The 26337-nt window shown below is 34.9% G+C and overlaps 1 pseudogene; it reads left to right on the plus strand.

Moving 5' to 3' along the window:
- The first annotated feature begins 22803 nt into the window (after window positions 1-22803).
- LOC143389004 (RNA-binding protein 25-like) lies at window positions 22804-25375 on the plus strand (annotated as a pseudogene).
- The last annotated feature ends 962 nt before the right edge of the window (window positions 25376-26337 follow it).

Genomic DNA, 26337 nt, shown 5'->3' on the forward strand with positions numbered 1-26337 from the left:
TATTTTGAAATTTGGGGTTTGTTCATTATTATATCAAATATTTTGGCACAGATGTTTTATGGAATTTCTCTGATGTCTTATGATAGAAACGGAATATATTTAGGTACAGATAATTTAAGGTCTCTAAAATTAGCAGGAGGAAGAAATTTTTTTAAAAGCTATGCAAGTTTGATCAAATGTCAATATGTAATAAATAAGTGTGGTTTTTGTCTTCTAAATAGAGTTTCTGTTCTGAGGTTTGTAGTTGACCATACATTTTCTTTTAAAGGATGATGCCAAGTAGAAAGTATAAGATTTTTTGAATATTTAATGTGTATTTACTTTTGGATTTTGGATTGTCCTGTTACCTACATTAGTGTGTGTAAAATATGTAGTGAAATATTGACCAGATGAAACTCATTTTTATTATGGCCTTCCTCCATATTAATGCTTTAATTATATAAGTGATAATAATAACTGCTTTGTTAAGAGGATGAACTAGCTTTCTTCAGTTTGGAAAGTCTTTCTTTCTTAATTCTGCCCCAAGCTCCTTTTTATGTTATATATGCAAGAACATGTATTTTCTAAAATATTCTGGTGCATCAAATAGTGTCATAGATGAGTTGATCAGCTGATACTTTAAGCCAGAGCACCATAATTGTTTAAGTGACTACATAACTCAATGGGACATCTTCATAGAGTTGTTTCTTTGCTAAAACTTTGAACCGATGTCCTCAAGTTGTCCTGGGGGCAACTGACATCCAAGTGTTGGGGAATCTCACAGGATGCCCTGTGACCAGAGCAACTGTTCAGGAAAAAAAAAAAAAGCGGGGGATGTGTAAGCTCATAGGTGTGTTAGTACTCTCCTGAAAGACATTTTCCAAACTCTTTCTTTGAGATCATAAAGATTTTTTAAATTTTAATCCCCATAACACAATGAGGACTGATTTTTTAGGACCATTTTGTAGAGAATAGACTCTCTAGCATTCTCCCAAATTCTTTAATTATAGAGCATTTTGTAGGGCTCATGGAAACTTACCAGTCTGCCACCATCAAGAGCAGTGGAACAGACCACCTGGCTAAGTGAAAGGTATTGAATTTATTTATTTATTTATTTTTCCTGTTATAAAATAGCTGTACAGATATGACTGAAGTATGGGGAATAAAACAAAAATCTGGATTGAAGAAACTGATTTTCCCTTTATATTCTAAAGAACAAACAATACTCTTGGCTAGTTGTTAATGTTCCAAAACACCAAAGCACTACCAGTCATCTGTGTGTGTGTGTGTGTGTGTGTGTGTATGTACATATACACACATTCACATGTACATATATAACTGCATTATGTGTTAACCACGTTAAACATAGTGTCTTCTGCTTAGTTGTGTTCTTTAATGGAATTCAATTTTAGATTTTGTGGGTGACTTAAAATGAGTTGTAGAGCATCCCAGGGATGGTATCAAAAACACACTCAAGAGTTCTATTAATGCAGCAGATTAGGCAAGGCTTTGTAGAGCACTCTGAATGGTTTTAAAGATCCCTGTATAATCATCTTTGCTTTAAACATTGTATCAAGGCCCTTGGCTCAAGACCTTTGGTTCAGCTGTAAAGCTTTCCATCTAAAAGGCATGTATGATATAAAATTCTTTCAGATGTAAGTGCTTATATTTTGGGGAGTATTACAGAAGTAAGATGTATTTAGAAAATCAGCTTTCACTTTTGAATTGTATGCATTTTTTTTTTTTTTAGTCAGGTAAGCAGTTCACAGATACAGTCGAATATAAACTGGGACTGAGTATATTTATTCTGAATCACTTAAAGTGTACAGAATTCCAGGGTTGGAGTTGTAGCTCAGTGGTACAACTCTTGCCTAGCACGTGTAAAGCACTGTGTTCAATCTTCCAGTACCACGTAAAAATAAATAAATAAAATAAAGGTATTGTGTTCATCTTCAATTAAAAATAATGTTTAAAACTGTACAAGATTCCATATGTAATGAATAAATAATTTTTTTAAAGTGCCTGACTACCAACAGTCATGGTGGAGAGAGGCATTAGTAGTAAGGAGATATGACAACCAAACCAAATGCAATGTCATTTCCCAGATGGGATCCTACGGCAAAAAAAAAAAAAAAAAAAAAGATATTGAATGAAAACTAAGGCAATCTGAACAAAGCATTTCAGTTAATAATAATGTGTCAATATCAGTTCATTAATTGCAACAATGATGCCATACTAATGTAATATGTCCATAATGAAACCTAGATGCTGGTTGTATGGAAATTTTATACTATTTAGTTTTCTCTAAATCTGAACCTATTCCGAAGTAAACTATTTATTTAAAAAAAATCTTCACAACTAATGTAACTTTGAGATGTATATCTAAATATCTAGATAGATATAAAATATAGGTCACAAAGATGGAAAAAGTTTTCTGTGCTCCCTGCGTACATATGACAGGGAGCTAAGTGCTTTACCTGCCTTATCCTGTGTAATATGCACCACACCTTTGTGAGAGAGGTATAATTAATAATGCGTTCAAAGTCAAGAAAATTATGACCGAGCAACTTTAAACAATGTGCCCAAGGACCACAATCCATGTTTGGTAGGACTAGAATCCAAATTCCACTGCCTGACCCACAGCCAAGGGCTCCCTGGCATCATGCCTCACTGAATGTATAGAGCCTATAGTCTCCCATACAGGGATGCTTCTTCTTTGTAGACACCATGGTACCATAATGCCATGGATTTGTTACTCTGCCAGAGACAGCAGAACTTTCTCCCAGTATCTACTATTAAACACACACTAATTTCACTTAGACATTTCATGGTGGTCTATAAGGAGAGTGATTTTCACACATTTAATGTGTTTTATAAACAGATCAAATAAACATTTACACTACTAATGTTGTCTCTCTGATTTTTAAGCTGTTCAGTGAATCCTTGCCTTGTTTTTCTGTTTTATAAGGAGCAGATTTGCTTTTTCACTTTTATTTTGGCTTACTAAATTATAAAACAAAAGTCAGTGAAAGTTTCCTGAGATTATTTTAACACCCTTTTGGGGGGAGGTGGGGATGAGGCACAGGACTGTTAAAATATTTTGTAGCTTTGTGTTCTCTCTTCAAAGTCAGTAGTTGGAAGAACAAGCAAAGGAATTTTTAAATAAAATTACATAAAGTGCCCATGCTGTGTCTTATTATTCATAAAACAAAGTAAATCAATGTGTCTTGAACTTCCTCTTGGTTCTCCATTTTCTCCCTGAAGAAGAGAGAGAAGACCTCTTTGTACAACTCTTTGGATGTCAATGAAGATATTGAAGAGTGGTACAAAGTTCTTAGGCACAAAAAGTTTACCAGTTGTTTCATTCCTTTAGTGTTGCCAAATTATTTTTACTTAAAAGACTTAGAAAGATCCCTGGAAAATAATCTTCAACACAGAACAAAACACATGGAATTAATGCAAACATATATTTTAAAATTTTCTTCTCTATATATGGATTTACATGGTTAAAAGAACAGAATTCAAAATATTTTGATATGGATTCATGTTTCACTAATTAGAAGAGTAAAATTTTCTTCATATTCCCTGAATGAATAAATAGTACCAAAGTTAAAATATAGACTTGGAGATTACTGTTAGGATTTGGATAACATTTCCTGCATTGTTGACATAATAAGCATATTTTTAGGAGAAAGTACAGAACTAATGGGATCCACCAAAGATAAAGTCATATTTAGTTTCTCCTCATGTGTCCACAAAAAGCAAGTAATACTTTTTAATAAAACTAAACTACCAAACTACTAGTGTTTGCTATTGCTAGATTTAGGTCATAACAATGAGAAACATTGACTCTAGCTTTTCAGGTGTCCAGGAAAGCTTAGGGGAAAGCCTTTTTTTCTTTGTTTGTTTGATTTTAGTGTTTCCTGCGGCCCCCTGGAGCTTGACTCCTTCCCATGGGCTCTCAGAAATGCCATTGGGGAAAAACAAAATATGTAATAATCACCACTGGCCTAAAAGCTTCTTAAATGGAAAGAAAGACTTTTTTAAAAAAGAAAATAGTATATGTTCACTTTTACGCTTACCTTTCACTATTATTTATGTGATTATCAACATAACTCTGTTGTATATATTTTAAAAGTACTTGGCTTCACTGATTGGAGGCATTCTCCCACCCTCTGCTGTTCCCAGGATGTTGGCACACTTGTTCATGGGATCACAGATACGATCTTTTGATACTGGTGGTCTTTGAGAAAGCATTCTATTTTCCTTTATAGTGATTCAAATCAAATAACATTCAACCTGATGTAAGTTATTTTCATTCCACAATTATACCATGTAAGGCTAGCCAAACATGGTTTCAGTTGAATATATCTGAACTTCCTTCTGTAATAATTCATATTTTCATTGAATGTCTGCAAATGACAATACTTCTAAACACCTACTGATTAAGCAGGACTAACATTATGAAACCATTCTAAATGTTTGGAAAACAATGAAGAAAAATGTGAAGCCACATTCCCCAAACAAATATATCTGTCACTGTGAACACCATGGGTTTGCATTGAATTTGTTAGCTAAAAAAAAAAAAAAAAAAAAAAGGTAAATCCCTAAATCACTTCCTGAAACTGAGTTATTATTAGTAGTAAATTATCAGGTCCTCCAGACACATAAAGGCATGACAATTAAGATAAATATTAGGATTTATAGAAAGTATCAATGTTCCATGAAATGTCACTCGCTCGAACAGCTCTAGGAGGTTAGGCACGTAATTTCTTTCACATATGGTGCATTTTTTCCTGTGTTGAATTTTTAGTACAGCAGATACAAATGGAGTTAGCTTGCATTAACATGGCTCCTTAAATATTATTACTCAACATGACTATATGATAAAAACTAATCTCCCTTTTTACTGAGCATATGGGCTTTATTCTATGGAAAGCAGCTGTTGCTAATTCAGTCACATCTAAGAGTAATTCCCACCTGTCAAATGTATTTGGATCCATTTATTCTTCCACAATGAGAACATTCTATTGGTTGTGTTCTTCCCCCTACTTAAAGCAAGGCATAGTTCTTCATTCTTTTATGAAGCCAGGATTACTAAAATTAAACTTTAAAGTGTGATACAGTTTCACATCCTCCAAGTACAAGAGAAGTATTTCAATGAAAATAGTTACTATTTTATAGAGATATAGATATGTGGACATATAAATATGTGACTGTGTGTACAGGAATTTATGTTCCACTTTATAGAATAAAATGCAAATGAGCTCTTTATAAATTACCAATGTTCACCTTAGACCACTACTTAACACATTCAAAAAAATAATAAAACTAAAACCACATTTATTCAAATACTCACATAATGAAAAGTGGTAGAAGGAATATTCATTGCAGAGGAGAACTGCTTTCAGAGAACACTAACTGGATCCTGTACCATTTTTGAGTATCTGTTAGCTTCATTTCCTGGCCTCTAATCCATAGGAATGGATAAATATTTTAATTATAATGTGCAGCTTTATTTGAAGTGGTTTTCTTCTCCTACCCAAGATCTTCTTATATCTACTGCAGTATACAACATTTTCTTGTCAACTCTATTTCACTTTAGATGAGTTCATTCTCTGAAATAAAAGTGACAGCAGCTCTTGTGAGGGAGTTTCTGATCCATAATGTCACATGCACATACATCCATGTTAGATCTTTGATTCATAGTTTAATAAAGTATTGCCTCCTTTGAACCATGCAGCACAGTGTCAGATAATAATCAGGCAATTCTGAGCAAGATACATGTCTTCTGTCAGACACTTCAGGGATTTGTGAACTTCATGCAAACATACTCACTGCTTATGAGTCATTGTCTCTTTCATGCTATGTGATTAACTCCATGGTTGGAAAGTTTTCAATATACATACATCTAAGACCCTGGAAGAGTAGAGGATGATTGAAACGTGAATACAAGTACACATCTAAAAAATCCCCCATTGTTTTATTCACACCCCCCTTTAAGCAGTGATCACCCTGTCACAATTTTGTATTTCTTCCTGCTCTCGTGATTTTAGGTAGGAGTGAAGAAGGAACAAGGAAGTGGGAAAATGATCCAGGTTCTAGCATCATGGCTGGGTTGGGTGAAAGGATGGATGTCAAAGTGACCACAATAAATGAACAATATAGTAATATTCCATCATATATGCTACGTTTTCTTGATCCATTCATCTGTTGAAGGGCACATAGTTTGGTTCCATAGTTTAGCTATTGTGAGTTGAGCTTCTTATACACATTTATGTAGCTGCAACTCTGTAATATACTGATTTTAATCATTTTGAACATAAACCAAGAAGTGGGATAGCTGGGTCAAATGGTGATTCCTTCCAAGTTTTCTGAGGAATCTCCATACCACTTTCCATATGGTTGCATCAATTTGCCTTCCCACCAGCAATGTAGGAGTGTACCTTTTCCCCCACATCCTTACCAAAACTTATCATTGTTTGTATTCTTGATAATTGCCTTGCTGACTATGGTGAGATGAAATCTTAGTTTTGATTTGCATTTCTCTTATTGCTAAAGATGAATATTTTTTTCATGTATTTGTTGATTGATTGTATTTTTTCTTCTGTGAAGGATCTGTTCAGTTCCTTAGCTCATTTATTCTTTGGGTTATTTATTTATTATGATTTTTAAATTTTTTTAGCTCTTTATATATCCTGGAGATTAATACTCTATTTGAGGTACCTGTGATAAATATTTTCTCCCATTCTGTAGATTCTCTCTTTACATTATTGTTTTCTTTGCTGAGAAGGGTTTTTTTTAATGTTTTCCTAATTAGTTATCACATGACAGTAGAATGTGAGAAAGAATCAAAATCATCATACTATAATAATGCAGTCACATCAATGTTTATAGAAGAAGCTTTTTAGTTTAAATCCATTCTATTTATTGATTCTTGATTTTACTTATTTTGCTTTAGGAGTCTTGTTAAGGATATCAGATCCTAGGCCAACTTGCTAAAGATTTGGGCTTACTTTTTCTTCTATTAAGCATAGGGCCTAGGTTCTAGTGACTAAGTCTTTGATCTACATTGAGTTGAATTTCATGCAGAGTGAGAGATAGGGGTTCAATTTATTTTGTTACATGTGGATTTCCAATTTTTCCAGCACCATTTGTTGAATAGGCTATCTTTTGTTTTTGGCAATTTTGTCTAGTATGAGATAACTGTATTTATGTGGGTTTATCTCTGTGTCATCTATTCTGTACCATTGGTTTTTGTGTCTGCTTTGGTGCCAATACTATGCTCTTTTTATTACTATGGCTCTGCAGTATAATTAAAAACTCAATGTAAAAGCTGCTTCTGTGATCAGCACAGATACTCATAGATATTTAACAGACAAGTGTTATATTAACAATGCACTCACATACTAATACCTTATAACACTTTGAGAAGACCTAGAGTTTGTTTAGAATTATTACAAGGTCTGTTGTGTATGCAAATAAAATAGAACAAAACTTGACTATCCCTAGGATTCTGACTTCAAAATATTGTGGCATAATATAGTCCTCCCAGTCCTCAGTGGGGGTGATAGAGGGCCATTCTATCTTCACTTTCTCTTGAGAAAAAAGGATAAATAGTAAATAGGGGGAAGCAATTTAAGAAGAGTAATAACAAGCCATTTCCTAGTACGATGTATGCATAATATAATTTCTTCAGAAAAAAAGGATAATGTAGTTGAATTTAATCTTAAAACAATACCTTATAATTTTTAAAGCAACTAAAAAATAAAATAAAATTTTGTATATTTTCTTTATAAAATACTGCGAGTTGTCTAAATGATACCTATCCATAGATAACTCATCACTGTCCAATTCTCTTATAGCATCATATAAGAATTTAGGAACATTAGCAATAGATCACCTTTAAAACTATTGGCAAGGCTGATTCATTTTTAATGTACAACACCTACAAATTTGAAGTGTACATATTCAAAACGCACAGGTAAAAGAAAATATACAGAAGTAAATGTATAGTATTACACACTTTAGTCTTTAGCATTGACTAAACAACCCACAAGCAAAATTGCTACTATTGCAAATAAAATCAGCATGATTTTTAATATAAAAACTGTTGAAATTGATAATCACAATCAACCTAAAGCAAGACTGAGGTTGTACTGATAGCATATGGTTTTTCTAAAATAGAATGATTTAAACTATTTTTTTCCTACATTCCAACTGCATGACATTCAGAAATTTTAGTAAACACAAATAAATATTTAGTAACTTTTGGTCATGTTTTAAATTTATGTATGACCATTGAATTTTTTAGTCATATATTACAACCCAAAGCCTATTGAACTGTGAATATTTTAACTATAAGAATTTAAAAAAAGAGTTCTCATTCGTTGAGATGGCTTTTTGTTCTCATTGCTATTCCTACTCTGAAAATAGCCTTAAGAAGATGGTAGCCTAATAATTCATGATTCAATGGATATGGTTTATATGTGGATATATGTAAATAACAATACACTGTATTATTTTGCAAAAGCTTCAGAGCAGTAGCTATTAAAAGTTTTTTTAAGGTGTCTAAAAGGAAGACATATCCATAGTTGAAGAAAATTCACAAGATGGTATTTTATTGCTTGGACATTTGCAGAGCTAAACCATCTTTCCTTCATGGTGAACAGTCAGAACATGGCCTATTGCTTCTAGTCAACTCTGTAGAAATGATAATAATAAACCCTAATGAAACTGAGGAAAGGAAAGAGAGGAAAGGACAGATATGCTTTCTTTCAGCTTTCAGTTATGGTGAAGCCAAGGAAGGGTGCCTCCCTGGGTGGAGGAAAGCACCATGGTCAATTATCAGATTCCTTTTGGACATGCTGCCCTCAGGGACAGCTGAGAAACAAGTGAGGACTTACCACTTTTGTCACGACCTGGAAAGGGCACAAAGAGGGATGCATGACGTAAGGCCTCAAGTTCAAAGCAATATCTTTGGAGCATTTTCTAAGGAAAATTAAGCAAGCTTTGAATAAAATGGCTCATTTATTTCGTTCCCTTGTCTCTGTGTGTTTAAACCTCAATGTGTCTAAACATCATTTAGCATTGCTTATTAAAATACAGATGCTGATATTTCATTAAGTGAGGCAGCTGTTTCCCAAGTGATTCTGTTATAAGAATTGATGAGAAACCTTGCTGCCTCTTGCTAACCTTCCTTCTTCTTGGGAGGTCACCTCCCCCCTACTTTGCAGTGAAAACTGGAGCCATCAGAGGAAAGTAGTCTAAACTTGCTCTTTAAATACACTTGTATCTGCAGCCTCTCCTTAAAATACTGTCTTCTCTTGGCTTCCTTGGCATTTAAACAAAATTTGACTTTGTACTCTCCGTTTTAGGAGGAGAGTTTCCCATTCTTTCTGGATCTTTTAGACCAACTTTTCTGTCTGTTCCACAATTTGTTCCACAAATATTAAGATGCTGCTCATCTTCTTTAGCTTTCCTCATTTTTTTTCCTTTAATTCCTATTTTTATGTGGTTTTATGCTTTTGCATACATATGGCTATGGTGTTTTTGCCAATGAATTTCAAAGGTACATCCATCAGTTTGACTTCTTTTCTTATATCTGGGCCTAAATATATGTCTAAATGCCTACCTGCCACTCCTAAAAGTGATCTTATAGATATTCCAAACTTGATATGTACAAAACTAGACTCAGTATCACTCCCTTCCTTCTTGTTAATTTTTAATATTTTATTTCTCTAAAAATGATCCTAAGATACTATATATTAAGACCATAATTCTTGAGAGCATCATTTACTTCTCTATTCTTACATTGCCTTACATGCAAGTGATAAATATGGTTAACCTACAGAATAAATACCTTCTGTCTCAATCTCTACTCCTACCACCTCCATCTAGCCCAACTTCCTCTGTTGCCAAGACAATTATAGTAATGTTTATATAACTATCTATCAATGAATTTTACATCAATTCTTGTCACCTTTCAAATTATTCTTTCTTCTTTTGGCCCACGATCTTAAAAAAAAAATTACTTGTGTCACTTTCTTGCTTTGAAGAGAATTTCTGAACCCAAATGCACTAAAACCCACCAGAAAGACTACTAAACTGGAGATAAAAATACTCCCTTCTTAAAGGGGTGGTCACCATTCAGCTTGGGCTGTGAGTTCCACATGAGAATATAGGCCATATCCTGGACAGCCAGTTTTTTTTCCCTAAAAGAATATGTATTTCTTCCCTCTTTTCTAAGAATAAAAAAGATGTAATCATTTAAAACCTGAATTTCCCATTGGACTCACAGCACCAGGAAATCTGGGACCCAACTTTTTCACCACCTGGCACCTACTAGGTTTGGATAAATGAATGTGTTGCTCAAAACAAGAGAACAGAGGAGAAAGTGAACCATGCTGCCCAAGGACAAAGGAGAAAAAAAGAGAAGCCAAAACATTGAGTAACAGCTGAATTTTGAAGAAATTAGAAGGGTTACTCCATTTTCAAACTAACAGGAAGCTTAGGGGAAAAGTATGTACAAATACACAATTGTGTGAAGCCATGTGACCCATGAAGATAATTATTGGTCTTATTATGGTGTGGCTCAGAGGGGTAGTTACAGATAGACACAGGAACACTCCAGAGAGTTCCAGGAAAGAACAAGACCTTGGAGTACATCACACCCTGCATGTGAATTTTACCTGATGAGTTAGCCAGCCAAGAATATGTGTTTTAGAAAAATAATGTAGCAACACTGTGAACAATGTGTTCTAGGGGGAAGGAGCTGGGAGAAGGACATCCAGTTAGGGGACTCTTTCAATAACTCAGATGGATAAAAAAAGGCATAATTTGATGAAATAACATGGAGTAGGCATAGGTGGATTTGAGATTAATTAGGACAATTCTACATGATACCCACCTTGGTCCAACAGCCCACTTGTTATTTGGTATTCCTAAATAAATATTGCAACTTCTTGCCTCTATGGAGTTTCTCAAGTTATTTTGTACCCTGGACCACATTTATCCAATCCAAAAAAAGTGACAAACAGAACTTTATTTGTGTGGTTTCTGAACCAGAGCAAAGGAACCTAGGAACTGGAGCATTTCAGACCTAACAAATCAGACTTAGTCAATCAGAATCTCAATGTTAACCTGATCCTCAGAGGATTTCTAAGCACACTAGAGTTTAAAATCCCAGCTTAAACTTTACCTTGTCCAAGAAATCTTTCTGAATTTCCCCAGTCTTTCCACTCCATTGAAATAAAGCTAACTTGTGTGATGTTTACAAATTTGCATGTATCAGTTCACTTGTATCATGATTATTCAAACAGGTGCCTTGTACCTCCCTAAACGTCAGCTCCAGGAGGTAAAGACAGATTTCACAGATTCCAATTATCTTGACATTGTCTCTACTTCCCATATAGGACTTGACTCAACCCAGGTTTTTCCCAAGAGACAGAGAAGGAGACTTCTGTTGTTCTCCTTGGAGGCCAAGTTGCATCTACATATCTTATGATAATGTTTCCTGTTGATTTCAGATCTCTCTTTGTCAATCTCTTAAAAATGAGCACTTGGCTCCAGTAAAGCATGATCCATATTCAATTACGTTCCTCTATCTAAATTTAGCAGTTTTAAAGATGCAATATCTACTCATTTATAAACTGACTTTAAATGACTTGATGGTGGACTTCTTAGCAGAAACATTCACAATAAAATATTTTGCTGAAATCTGTTATAAACAACTTGAATATATTATTCAGAGTTCATCGTATTTATGCTATGACTAAAAACAAAAATATTTTTCTATTAAAGGAGCACTGGATTTCCAAGGGTTGGTTTTATGAAAATGTAAAACAATACCCATCTTATTTTGTCTATTTTTTATGTTTATAATTTTAGGAAAAAAGATAGCAATCTAGACTGAACTGTTTGTGTTTAATCACACGAAAGTTTTCCTTTTTTGGATGGCAAACTGAAATGTTTAAAAAGTGGGTCACTCTGAGCATCCTTCTCTCTTAAGCAGCAGAGTGTACTTGAATGGCTTGGACTAAGTGTTTTAGATAAAGGAAATGGTCTTTCTAAAATAACATGCAGTTAACAGCTGGAAAGAAGTAGTGAAGCGTTTAACTATCCATTATGCTCAAAGAAAAACTTGGCTAAAATTCTTCCTTCCCATTAAAAGCACTGAGGGCACCTTCAGAATTTATGTAACTGTGCTGTTAAACCCATTTATCATTTTTCCTTTATAATCCAGACTAAATAATTAATGTATACCTATTTAGGAACCTCCTCCGTGTTTTTTAATGAGGTAGGCTATTTTTAGTTTTCATGGAAAGTAATAGTCATGGTATTTTAGAAAGCAAAAGTAATTTTCAGTTTAAAATTATTCTACATTTTTTTAAATAAGTTTTCCAAATTAAAAAAAAATCAGGGAGGACATTTAAAGTTCAAGAAAGATTGGATTATAAAAATTTAAAACTGCAAAAAAAAAAAAGTTCAAGAAAGAGATGGGGGTGGGAAATGAGACAATATCCATTTGTACACATCTGGGTAATCCTGTAAGGTAACCAACCTTTCTACTTGATGACCCATAAGTAACAATAAATGACCCTACACTTACCTGCTTGACATAATGTCACAATTAATTGATAAAACTTTGCTCTGAATTACAATAATTTACTGAAACTTAAACTCAGGTCTACCAAGAGATTTAAAACTCATCATGAGATTCAAACTTGCTCGAAGTATCCATTTCTCTTGTTCTTTCAATTCTCTGCCATTGTTGCTCTTTGCAGATAACATGCATTTTTTTCTATCTTCTCCACCACTGTCCATCCCCATGTCCATCTGGCATCTGGAATTCAGGGAACATCTATTATTTATTCAAATTTTCCATCTGCCACTTCTAATTCGGACACTGCAGTCATATGTATGTTGAACACGTCCAGCACATTACCACATACTGTTTATGCTCTGATTTGTTTCATTTCTTCCCAGTCTTTTCCTGCCTGCATATGCTTCTATTTAGCTATTTTTATACTGAGATGACTTTTAGTACCAAAGTAATTTATCCTGCCTTCTATTAAAGCCATCCATTGCATTTTTAATTTTAGATATTCTATTTTTGGTTCTTGTATGCCCATAGGAATTTTTTTTTTATTGATTCCAAGTTCTGGTCAAAATAATCCATCCTTATATCTATTCTTTCTCCTCGTTTACTAATTTTTCTTGTCCATATTATTTTCACAGTTATTGCCTCCATGTTTTCATGGTCATTAAGTAAAATCTGTTTCATTATTCCAATAATTGTGTCTTCTATTTCTCTAGTCTATAACATTTTTAGTCATGTTTATGTATCTTACTTTACTTAGTAATACTAATATCATGCAAGATAATTGTGGAATCTGGATAATTTTGTCATCTTTCACAAAAGGTTTACCTTAAATTCTGGCAGGCAATTTAACTGGGAACAGGTCTCCTTAATCTAATAAGGGAGAGAGCTGTTTGCAGTCTGGTAAACCTAATTCCAATTGTTTCAACCCTGCTCTAAGAGCCGAGATCCCCAACTGAGATCTGACAGTGTTCATTGAAACCTTTTCCATGGTCAGAACTGAACACCAATTTTGGCTTTTTAGCACGTTAAGATTAACAAATATTCATTTGCATTCCAGTGGCTTTGGTTTAGCTGTTTAATTTCTTATTCTATGTAACCTAACATATTGACAAATATCTTAAAATGATGGACCTCCAAGAATGATGGACTGTTATATCTTTTTCTCTATGTCATTTTGTTTTCACTGTATAGCCTGCTTCATCAATAGATGAAATCCCTGTATACTACATCTCCACAAACATCAGTCAAAATAGTCCTTTTTAATATATGGTGGTCTGCTACTCATTAGTATGCTGTTATGAGGTAATAACAAAAATTTCATTTGACTTTTCTTGGTAAACATGATTATTTTGTAAGACTTAAAAAATTTTTAAACTTTATTGTATTTCTATGTATAATACTATTAGAAGATTCATGATATAATGCCTTGACATTCTACAGTCTTCATAGACATTATTGTTTATAAAGTATTTATAGGTTGGAACAATTAATGCTAAGGTCCAAAAGTTCAATGACACATAATTTAATACTCAGAGTTTGAATTAATATGTGCTTAAACCAAAGTATCATTCTTAATGAATGATTTTATATTTGTCGATTCAGATGTTATTTCAAATAATGAAAGAGAGTATAGCATAAAAGGAACTAAAATAACATAAACAATGAAATACTCACAATTTTAAGTAATTAAAACCTTTTAAGTGTATGAAGTGCTTTGTGTTTCATTTGGAAATTTTGGATAAGGTTTTATAGCAATACATACCGAGTAAAGTGTTCAGGCATTGTTTATTTTAATGGCTTCTAAAACAGACATTAAAAAACTCTTGTGTTGAAAATATGTGGAAAGGAGCATGTAGTGGTTTTATTATACTGCAGCATAGCTCTTGAAATCATATAGCAATTTTCCATTTTGAACTGCTTTAAAGAACAAATTTACCAAGCTACATTTATAATGGTAGAAACACATTAGTCAAGGAAAATGCATGTTTATGGATAACTAAATTGATATAAAAATAATAGAATTGGCCTTGCCTTTGTAAATTAAATGAGGTAATTTCAAAGTTTAGAATATAATTCACTTTGATATACTGCAACTATTTTAATTGTAATAAATTATCAGATGTTATTTTTTTCATTTCTTATTTTCTCTTATGCAAAATATATGCAATAAAACATCAAAATTAATTTCTTAAACATTTTACATTCTTAAGTCACCAGAGTTGTGAAATACCTTGTTAAGTTTTGATGTATTTATAGTTATTTGCTTTAACTTTAGTTGTTGTTTTGATTTTAAAATATTAAATGAAGCAACTTGCTTTTCCAAGTTCAGCTTTGAGTTTATAGGGCTCATAACTATGACATGAGTAATCCAACAATTTTCCCCTTATATGTGCTTTTCACTGAAATATCTTTCTTTGAAAGCCATTTAAATCTTCAATCCAAGGGAAAATTGGGTAATTACAGGAGTTTTTCTTTTGTTTATATTATAGGAACCTGTGTACTAAATGACTACTACTTTTTTGATTGTGTGTCTCTTTTTGTGTCTCTAAATCCAAACTTTTCATGTATATTTTTTATTTTAAAGCTTGGTTTAAAATTCATTAAACTTCACATTGTATTCATTGTGTGTGTGTATGAAAGAGAAGGCAGGGGAGGGAGACAGATGATTCCCTAGATCAGAGAAAATTCTAATTTCTGATGGAATGTTTCATTGGTATTGATTTTACAGTGAAATGTGGATTTTCTAAAGGTTTCCTATGCCTTATTCATAAAGACAATGTTGTGAGGGATCATTTACTTCCAGTACTTATGCTAACACTAAGAGCTATAAAGCTGAAGTGACTTGATTGCATTTATGGAGCAAATGATTGATAGAAATACAAGGGTTAACAGAATTCAAAGAGGAATGCCCTCCATGTGTTGGGTCCCATCTTAGTGCTTTCAAAATATTACCTATTTAATCTCCTAATATTCCTTTAAGACACAGTCTTCCCATTTTACAAATAAGGAAATTTGATCTTAGAGATAATTAAAATAACTATGAGAAATGTATATCATTCCACAGATCTAAAATGTATTATGTATAAAGAAGCTTAAGAATCTGTAGGAAGACAGACAATAAACATTAGCACAAATAATTAATTACCTGCTTCGGATCCACCCACCTTGAAATTACTGTAATTATAGTGACCAAATGCTGTTACTATGGTATATTATTCAAAGAGGACTTTCTAAATTAATACTCAAGGGGCGTTTCATTCATTCCTAAATTCTATATTCCTTTGTTCCTCAAAGATGAGTAGTTCAGAATTGTTTAATGCTTTGCTTTGGAGAGTTCAGTCTTCTGATAGATCCTTCTCTCCCTACTGTGACTGTGGAAATCCCAAAGAAGGCTTCTACATGCTTCATGTCTCTCTGCCCTCTTGGCTGGCTGTCTGGTTTAAATGATCCTTTCTTTTTTCTCTAATTCACTATTTTTGTTAAGAGACAAGTGATCTTGGTTTGATTTGTTTCTTCTACCTGCATTCCTTCCTTCCTGTATTACCATTTTGTCCAAACTGTGGATAATTACCTTTTGATCTCTCAAAATTAAAGCAGAGATGAGGCTGGAGAATTCAACAAGACTGATACAACAGACAGCAATTGAAATTATTTGCTGAACATGCTGCTGAGTCCATGATCCCAGGTAAGGATACTTTCCCACTGCAACCGGGGGCCCCTCTTTATTTCCAGTTGGATTTTCACATAACAAACAGGATGTAAGTTACCATTTGAAATTCAGAAAAACAAAATACTGTGGGTTATTATTATTATTATTTGTATAAAAATAGTGAAAATATTGGGATCCATCTATACTCTAACTTGGATGTACTTATACTAAAACACTGGGATAATGTATCAAAAAAATTAACATAAATGAAGTTTTTCTGAAAGTAAAATTGCATTGAGCATCCTGTATATTTATTTGCTAAATATGGCTAGTCTGTTTTCACCCCTAGGTTTTCTTAACTCTAGAAGAGCTCTGCAGTCCTGAATGGAATTTGAAATCCTTTCTTCCCCAAACTTCTAATTGCTCTAGTCTCTTCCATTCAACATTAGATCTATCAGTTAACAGCATCAAGAGTTTTTTGTTTAGTTGTTTTGTTTTATTTTTAAAATATGTAACTTGTGCTGGGCATTGTGGTGCACACCTGTTATCCCAGAAATTCTGGAGGCTGAGGCAGGTAGATGGTAAGTTCAAGGCCAGTCTCAGCAACTTAGCAGGACTCTATCTTAAAATAAAAAGAGCTGGAAAGAGCTGAGACTGTATTTCAGTGGTAGAGCACCCATGTTATCCCCAGTGCCCTCTCTCCAATAAAGAAAGAAAGAAAGAAAGAAAGAAAGAAAGAAAATAATAATAATAATAATAATTTTAAAAATGTAACTTGTGTTGTTCTTGAGTAAGCATCATCAACACATCTAGGTTGTGGCTCTTGATTTACTTACAGGCCTTTGGGTAAGAGGATAATCACTGAATTCTTTTTCAACCTTATATTCCATATGAGAATTTAATTTAGGCTGTAAGCCTTGCCTTGTGTGGTGTCTGCAATCATTAGGTAAGATAGAAAAGGGGAGCACATTTATAATATTCCTTGTTGGGATTCTTCAACTCATCCCTGCTCTACTGTGTTTCTATACTGAACTGTTGACCTAATATTCAATAAACTCTTCAGCGTCCTACTTCATAATCTTAGTTCCTGATCATTAAATGGCGATTTGGTTGGAGTCTATTCCCAGGTATGCACCTATGAGCTTGCTTTTCAATCTATACTGTTTTCACTTCAGGTAGAATTCAATGGCCCCATTCTCAATGGTATTAAAAGAAGGACACTATTCCCTATCTCTTATGTTTAAAAACAAATCTTTCCAAATAATTTCTCCAGCTTTTGCTTCCTCCAAATATTTTGAGATCTATCTGTCTGACCTATTGGTATCTGAAGCTGGTATCAAATGACATGTGAAACTCATGAAGGTTGCTCATGGAAAAAAAAAGTTCAAGCTTACAGAGGGTGCTTCATGTCTCTTCTGTGTCCTCTCCATCTCCCTGGTTTCCACATGGTGTGCCTTTGGATTCCAAGACAGTATTCCAAACCTGTCTATTTACTGGGCTTAGAAATGTGTTTTCTTACAATGTAGATGTTGCGAAAATAACTTGAGTAAAATATTTGATTGAGTGCTGTTGTTGGAACACACCTCAGAAATATAGCATTTATGTGATTTCCTCCTTGTCTTAGGAAGGCAATGCCTTTCAAGATTTTTTAACTCCCACCTTTCTGTTCCAAGGTAGTTGTCAGGAGGAAAAAACAACAACAACAACAAAAAACATTTTCTGTTTCTAACATGGAATGCTAACAGGGCTCTTCAAATAATTTCACTGTATTCCTTCAAATCTATGAAGATAATTCCTGTTGTTGCTGAAAATACATAAATTTTCAAAATGGATGTGTTCCAGCTTTGGCAGAATTGCCTCCCTGTTGTTGAATGCTTGGCACATGCATTGAGCTATCAAATCCCATCATTCTCCCTTGCTGGAAGAATCAGGCAGACATCAAATAAGATGATTTGGCAGAGTTGGCTGATGTATTCTCTGAAAATAAAATCAATTTCCACAACCAATTATTTGAAAGGTCACTTTAAAAACTATTCTTTCTATTTTTTTATTTTTTAATATGGTTTTTAGTTGTTGATGGACCTTTATTTTATTGATTTGTATGTGGTGCCAAGATTGTTATGTTTTAATTAGAATTTGGAATAATTTCCTTTTTGTTGGGGGAAAGGAAGAAGGGCTGCCATACTTAGTAAACTTAAGCAAATAAATAGAGTCTCAGTGCCTATGATTTAGAATCTTTTCTAGCCAACTTAGTTTTCCTAATGTAAAATTTGGCTTTAAGGTAATAGAATTTTCACTCTATATATTTTCAATTCCAATTAAAAAAAAATAATATAACAAATTGTAAATAAATCTTCTTTGCCATCATTAGAAAAAGGAGGGAAGAAAGTTAAATAGGGGGTGTCCAGTTAAATTTGAATTTCAAGTAAACAAATAACAATTTATTTATCTTTTATAAGTATGTCCAATGTAGCATTTAGGCCATACTTAAAAGAGTCATTGTTAATCTGAAGTTCAAATTTCACTAGGCAGCCTTTATTTATATTATGTGCTAAATCTGGTAACATTACAAAGGCAATAAAGAAGATTGCATAGAGAAAAAAATGAAGGTATTATCAGTGAAGGTTTGGGGAAAGTACTCATATCTTTGAACTCTAATTGTAGCAACTGCAAAGTGAAGAAGAGATTCATTCCCGTGTCTTAGAGAAAACCACTGCATACCATGGACAGGGCCAAGATTCTGCTTGGATTTTACAGATAAAAAGAGACATGGAGAGATTAAGAAACTTGCCTAAACTAGTAAGCAGTGTGGTTAAGACTGTTCTTTTCAATGTTATTCTCTATGTTTCAAAGCCCACCTCCATGCACAGGTCTACATGTTTTACTGTTCAGGAAGGCATGGACAGATACCAGATTGTTGTTCATCTACAAAGTTCTTCATCCATCAAGTAAGCAAGATAAGATCAACCTTGTAATTTATTGCAAAGGCTTTCTAAAACATATTAATATAAAAATATAAATGATTGACCCTGGAAAAAAAATTTTATTTTCCCTGTTAAGCTTCTAAGTTTCTCTTAGTCACAGAATCATAGCAGGATTTAGGGAAAAAAAAGCATATAGGATTAAGAAATGGAAGATGACTTTGAGTCATTTATAAAGCAATACATTGAATAATCAGGTAAAAGGAAAAAAATGGGAGAAATTCCTCCTCCTACCAGTCTATTATCCACAGCCAAGGAAAACAAATTTTTAAGTGTTATATGGAAGCTTCTAGACAAAGGATCTTGAAATATTTTAGTTAAAAATAGAGATATATAATTTATGTTAACAAATCTAAAGTTACTAATTTTAAGTGTGTATATTAATGCCAATATTGATGTTACTTATATTTACTGTGCTTGCTGTCAATATTCTGTTTTATTGGCTCTATAAAATTAGGTGCAGCACTAATTTACTAATCCTCTGTATTAATTATTATGGCTCATTATGTCAGGAAAATGAAAAGATCTTGTCCTGCTTTAGTTCATGGAACCTTTCAGTTATCTCTACTGAGGGGTATATTTGTGCATAATTTTTTCTGTTTTATTGAGCTATTCTACCTCTAGTCATGTCTTTTTGGGAGGTAGGTGTGGGTGCTGAGATTGAACCTAGGGCTTTGTGGATATTAGGCAGTTAATCTACTGACATGAGCTGTGAGTGATAGAAACATGAGGTTAAGGGCACAATTTTATAAACTGGACCCACTGAACTGATCTCCACATGCTTTCTTTTTTCTTAAAACAATTGTATTAAATATTCCTGGAAATAATTTACCTGTCTGGCTTCATTCAACAGGATATATTACATTCCTCAGCAAACAACCTGAAATCTGCAAGAGAAAAGCAGGCCTGATATGCCAATAAAAAGAATACAAGTTACCCTGAAGGGGGGACTTTTGTGACCCTTACATAAACCAGACACCAGAACTTGCAGAGATAAGGATAATTCCCTCTACCCATAAAATCTGTATGAACGGGTTCCAAACAGAACTGGTCAGTATAAGCCAAAATGATCTAGAGTTACTATGTTCAATAGGGATTTGAGAGTCTATTGTCATCCTGCTGTCAGTCAAAAGTCAAGAGGTGGGCCAGCATGGGACTCACTAAAAGTTTTTTCCTAGAACCTCCATAAAATTGGAGGGCAGGAGAGCCACGTCACCCCTCTCCTCTCTGAGAGGACCCACTCTTTATATTCAGAGTGTCTAATTTTCCCTTTTCTTATCTCTTCTAACGAAATTATGTCTGATACTCTGAGCAACATGTTAAAAAAAAATTGTGACCTAATAGCAAGAAGTGGAGTGAAGACAGGATCTCTGCAGCTGCCTCAGCTTCATGGCGGACCAGGGCGCAGTAACACTATCACTGAACTACATCCCCAGGCTCTTTAATCATACCTTAGATCATTGAATCAGTCAGTTCTTGTATCAAATTGTCAAATCAATTTTGAAAACATTTTACTCTCACCTATACAATCAGGAGAAAGTCTTTTTTTTTTTCTATGTAATTTCAAAACCTTTGAATTTCGATTTTAGAATTTATAGGTTTTCCACTTTATTTTTCTGAGTAATTACTTTAATGGCCTTTTTGATTTAAATTTTAATTTGATTTCACTTTGGTGCCTGAGGGAACAGTATTTCTGACTTGCAGTTTCCTGGGTGTTCAGACACAACTTTTATTTGTGTTATTTTTGAAGACCAATTAGCAATATCCTAAATAGATAAATGGAAAGACCAACATTTTTGAGTGACATCATGAAAATACAAATTAGCAAGAGGCTTTTAAACCACATAGGAGCCAGTTAAGTCTTGGCCGTGAGATGCATTAGAGTATTTCTCTTTGGCTGCATAGATTGGCTCCAGTGTGGGAGCTTCATAAGGCTAGTCTTCCAAGGTAGTTGTAAAGGCTTTCTAAAACATATTTATAGCACAATATTAATAGTAGGCACTAGATAAACTGAAGTTATTTTTATTAGTGTGTTTAGAGCCAAATCCATTGAATCCATTTTTCTATTTTCCACAGAGATAAGGAAATGTTTTTTTCTACCTGCTATTGGATCACTTGACAAGATGATGTAAATACACCCACTTAGCCATAGTGGCAGACACTCTGTAGTTTCAAGACAGTAAAGATCTTAGTTGCACCAAGTACTGTTATAGTAGATTTTTCTTTTAAATACTACATATACTTTTTGTTCATTTTCTTTCACTTTTCAATTTAGAGGCAAGTAGTTTAATAACATTTAATTTTTAGCTCCTAATTTGGTCAAAATATCTAACCAAACTCCAGCATTCAACCCATATCAGAGAATTAATATTCTGATCAGGTCACATTTCTCATAATCTGGTCATTTCACATCTGAAAATTCTTGTATTATGTCATCCAAGAGTTTCTTGGGGGATACCTCATATCTAAGCACTGATACACTGGTACAATTGTATTAAATATTCCTGGAAATAATCTATTTAAAAGTATCATGCATAACATTCTAACAGAAAAATATAAAGTTAGATTGTTGCAGAGTGAGACCCACTTGCTGAACCCAGGCAGAGTCAGAATTCTCATCTGGTGGTTCTTGCAAACTTGCAGGGAGAATTTCAGATGGGTCACGCAGAGTAACAGGCAGGAGCTTATTGGAAAGATGTGTAATACAGATGACCAAGAATCTGGACAGACTGAATGGGTAACCCCCGCGAGGTCAACATGGGCCTTATAGATTCTAGGTTTTTTAAAATTCTGAACTTGGAAGTCTCCCCTACCCCTGAAGTTCGAACAAATAGGTTCTGTCCCCAGAAAGTCCTTGTCCCTTTCTTTGACTTGGCAAAGAAAATCCCAGGAGTTGGAAGGAGTTAATACCTGTGAAATTCCTGGAAATGGAAACCTGTTCAAAATCAGGGAAACTTATCTTTTGTCTCTCTTCCTCCCAGAGCTTCTGGAGATAGAACTTTTGAAACAATGAAGGTCCCCCCACCACCTTCCCCTAACGTTGGTTTTCAACAAAACCCACTTTTCTATCAATTTGACTTTGAATATCTCTGGAGCAGAGAATGTTAAGGCTTAGTAAGGCTTAGCTTCTTTCCTCCCTGGGTGGGTATTAGAGTTAGCAGCTAACAATTATCTTGGTTCTTATCTGCTTTGACAAAGTTCTGTTATCCCCAGTCCTGTGACCTATGCCGTCTTTTTGAAGCATATATCTGATTTTGTCCCTGTAAGTTAGACTTGTTACTATCCTGCTTCATACCCACCTGTTTATGGCTAGCTAACCTACCTAATAAGAGTATTACCACACAGAAGCTCCCCGTGCATCGCGGCTGTGTTTGCGGCCTCTGCGAATAGGCGCTTCGAAATTAGTCTCCTGGGCGAGCAGCGCGCAGAAACCTTGAACCGGTGGAGCCCACTTGTAACGTGGAGCCCAGAAGGCAGTGAAGACAGTACCGTTTTCTCAGTGGTGGGTACTATACCAACTGCCCTCCTAAGAAAGTGCTGAGATAGAGTATTATAATGATAATACAAGAGCTTCTACTGCTGCAGTAAGAATGTCTTTCCCCCCTCATTTGAATCGCCCTCCCAAGGGAATCCCAGCACTCCCACTGGGTATCCCACCCTCACAGTTTCCTGGCTTTCCTCCACCTGTGCCTCCAGGGACCCCAATGATTCCTGTACTAATGAGCATTATGGCTCCTGCTCCAACTGTCTTAGTACCCACTGTGTCCATGGTCGGAAAGCATTTGGGAACAAGGAAGGATCATCCAGGTTTAAAGGTAAAAGAAAATGATGAAAATTGTGGTTGCCACTAGTACGGTTTTTGTTGGCAACATATCCGAGAAAGCCTCAGACTGCTTATACGACAGCTCCTAGCTAAATGTGGTTTGGTTTTGAGCTGGAAGAGAGTACAAGGTGCTTCTGGAAAACTTCAAGCTTTTGGATTCTGTGAGTATAAGGAGCCAGAATCTACTCTCCGTGCACTCAGATTATTGCATGATCTGCAGATTGGAGAGAAGAAGTTACTTGTTAAAGTTGATGCAAAGACAAAAGCACAACTGGACGAATGGAAAGCAAAGAAAAAAGCTTCTAATGGGAACGCCAAGCCTGAAACTGTCACTAATGATGATGAAGAAGCCTTAGATGAAGAAATCAAGAGAAGAGATCAGATGATTAAAGTGGCCATTGAAGTTTTAATACGTGAATATTCCAGTGAGCTAAATGCCCCATCACAGGAGTCTGATTCTCACCCAAGGAAGAAGAAGAAGGAAAAGAAGGAGGACATTTTCCGCAGATTTCCAGTGGCCCCACTGATCCCTTATCCACTCATCACCAAGGAGGATATAAATGCCATAGAAATGGAAGAAGACAAAAGAGACCTGATAGTGAGAGAGATCAGCAAATTCAGAGTCACACACAAGAGATCATATGGTGATTAATGCAAGATGAAACTCTCAGCTTGGAAAGTAACAAGGAATAGGATAAACTGGAAGAAGAGAAAGGCAAAAAGGAAAAAGAAAGACAGGAAATTGAGAAAGAACGGAGAGAAAGAGAGAGGGAGCGTGAAAGGGAACGAGAAAGGCGAGAACGGGAACGAGAAAGGGAACGAGAACGTGAACGAGAAAAGGAGAAAGAACAGGAGCGGGAACGAGAACGGGATAGGGACCCTGACCGTACAAAGGAGCGAGAGCCAGATCCGGATCGAGAGAGATCGGGAACGGGATCGGGAAAGCAGCTCAGATCCTAATAAAGATCGGAGTCGATCAAGAGAAAAGAGCAGAGATCTTGAAAGGAACGAGAGCGGAAAAGAGAGAGAGAGCGAGAAAGGGAGCGTGAGAGAGAGCGAGAAAGAGAACGGGAGCGGGAAAGAGAGAAAGACAAAAAACGAGACCGAGAAGAGGATGAGGAAGATGCTTACGAAAGAAGAAAACTTGAAAGAAAACTGAGAGAGAAAGAAGCTGCTTATCAAGAGCGTCTTAAGAATTGGGAAATCAGAGAACGGAAGAAAACCCGGGAATATGAGAAGGAGGCTGAAAGAGAAGAAGAAAGGAGAAGAGAAATGGCTAAAGAGGCTAAACGACTAAAAGAATTCTTAGAAGACTATGATGATGATAGAGATGATCCCAAATATTACAGGGGGAGTGCTCTTCAGAAAAGGTTGCGTGATAGAGAAAAGGAAATGAAAGCAGATGAACGAGATCGGAAGAGAGAAAAGGAAGAACTGGAGGAAATTAGGCAATGCCTTTTAGCAGAGGGCACCCAGATCCAGATGCAGAGCTTCAGAGGATGGAACAAGAGGCTGAGAGGCATAGACAACCACAAATAAAGCAAGAGCCAGAATCAGAGGAAGAAGAAGAAGAAAAGCAAGAAAAAGAAGAAAAACAAGGAGAACCCATGGAAGAGGAAGAAGAACCAGAGCAAAAGCCTTGTCTCAAACGAACTCTGAGGCCCATGAACTCAGCGCCATCTGTTTCCTCTGCTAGTGGAAATGCAAGGCCCAACACTCCTCGGGATGAGTCACCCTGTGGTATTATTCTTCCTCACTAAAACTCACCAGATCAACAACAACCTGAGGAACATAGGCCAAAAATAGGACTAAGTCTTAAACTGGGTGCTTCCAATAGTCCTGGTCAGCCTAATTCTGTGAAGAGAAAGAAACTACCTGTAGATTGTGTCTTTAACAAATTTGAGGATGAAGACAGTGATGATGTTCCCCGCAAAAGGAAACTTGTTCCCTTGGATTATGGTGAAGATGATAAAAATGCTGCCAAAGGCACTGTAAACACTGAAGAAAAGCGCAAACATATTAAGAGTCTAATTGAGAAAATTCCTACAGCCAAACCTGAGCTCTTTGCTTATCCTTTGGATTGGTCTATTGTGGATTCTATATTGATGGAATGACAAATTAGACCATGGATTAATAAGAAAATCATAGAATACGTAGGTGAAGAAGAAGCTACATTAGTTGATTTTGTTTGTTCTAAGGTTATGGCTCATAGTTCACCTCAGAGCATTTTAGATGATGTCGCCATGGTACTTGATGAAGAAGTAGAAGTTTTTATAGTCAAAATGTGGAGATTATTGATATATGAAACAGAAGCCAAGAAAATTGGTCTTGTGAAGTAAAACTCTTTTTACATTTAGAGTTCCATTTCAGATTTCTTCTTTCTCACCCTTCAAAGGACTTTGAATTTTTTTTTGTCTTCAAAGGCATTTGTGAGATCTGTAATTTTTTTTAATGTAGAAAATGTGAATTTTTTTTTTTAGTCCTCTAATTTGTTAATGCCCTGTGTACTCCTTTGGTTGTAAAGTCATCTGAATCCTTGGTTCTCTTTATACTCACCAGGTACAAATTACTGGTATGTTTTATAAGCTGCAGCTACTGTACACAGCCTATCTGATATAATCTTGTTCTACTGATTTGTTCCTTGTAAATATTAAAATGACTCCCCCCCCAAAAAAAAAGAATATTACCATAGTGAAACATGATTATTAATCCGTTTTTTTTTCAGAATTTCACGCCTTTCCAAATGCCATTAGACCTTAAACCTTTTTATCACATGGGCTGCTGTTTTGCAATTTTCTTTTGGTTTTCCAATGAGACACCCAGAATGTTCTGTTTTCTATATGAATGCAATTTCAGTCATTACTCTTTGATAGATTGGATATTGTTTTCCAGAGTGAAATTATCATTTTAATTGATCTGGGTTATTATTTTTCTATATTACTCAGTTCACACAAACTGTTGGCACTATTATAGTTGTGGTACAGAAGGTTGAGTTCCCATCACCAAAGTCTGTGTTGAGAATGGTTTCTTATGCTGACACCAAGCAGACCCCAACTCATGTTTGGTATCCCCATGCTCATTAGCTAGGGGAATTACTTACAGGTTGCCAAACACTTCTTACATTTGCATATCAGCCAACCCCTTATGCTCTCTATCAGTTTAAAAAGCTATGCTTTGGGATACTAGATATGGCTGAAGTATTTGTTAAGTTTTACTGAATAAACATAATTAACTTTTCCAGTTTAATGAATCCATGAAATTTAAAAACCTGTGGGATTAGTTCTATTTAATATTAAAGCAT

Source organism: Callospermophilus lateralis, unplaced genomic scaffold (genome assembly GCF_048772815.1).
Source record: "Callospermophilus lateralis isolate mCalLat2 unplaced genomic scaffold, mCalLat2.hap1 Scaffold_43, whole genome shotgun sequence".
Lineage (NCBI taxonomy): Eukaryota > Metazoa > Chordata > Mammalia > Rodentia > Sciuridae > Callospermophilus > Callospermophilus lateralis.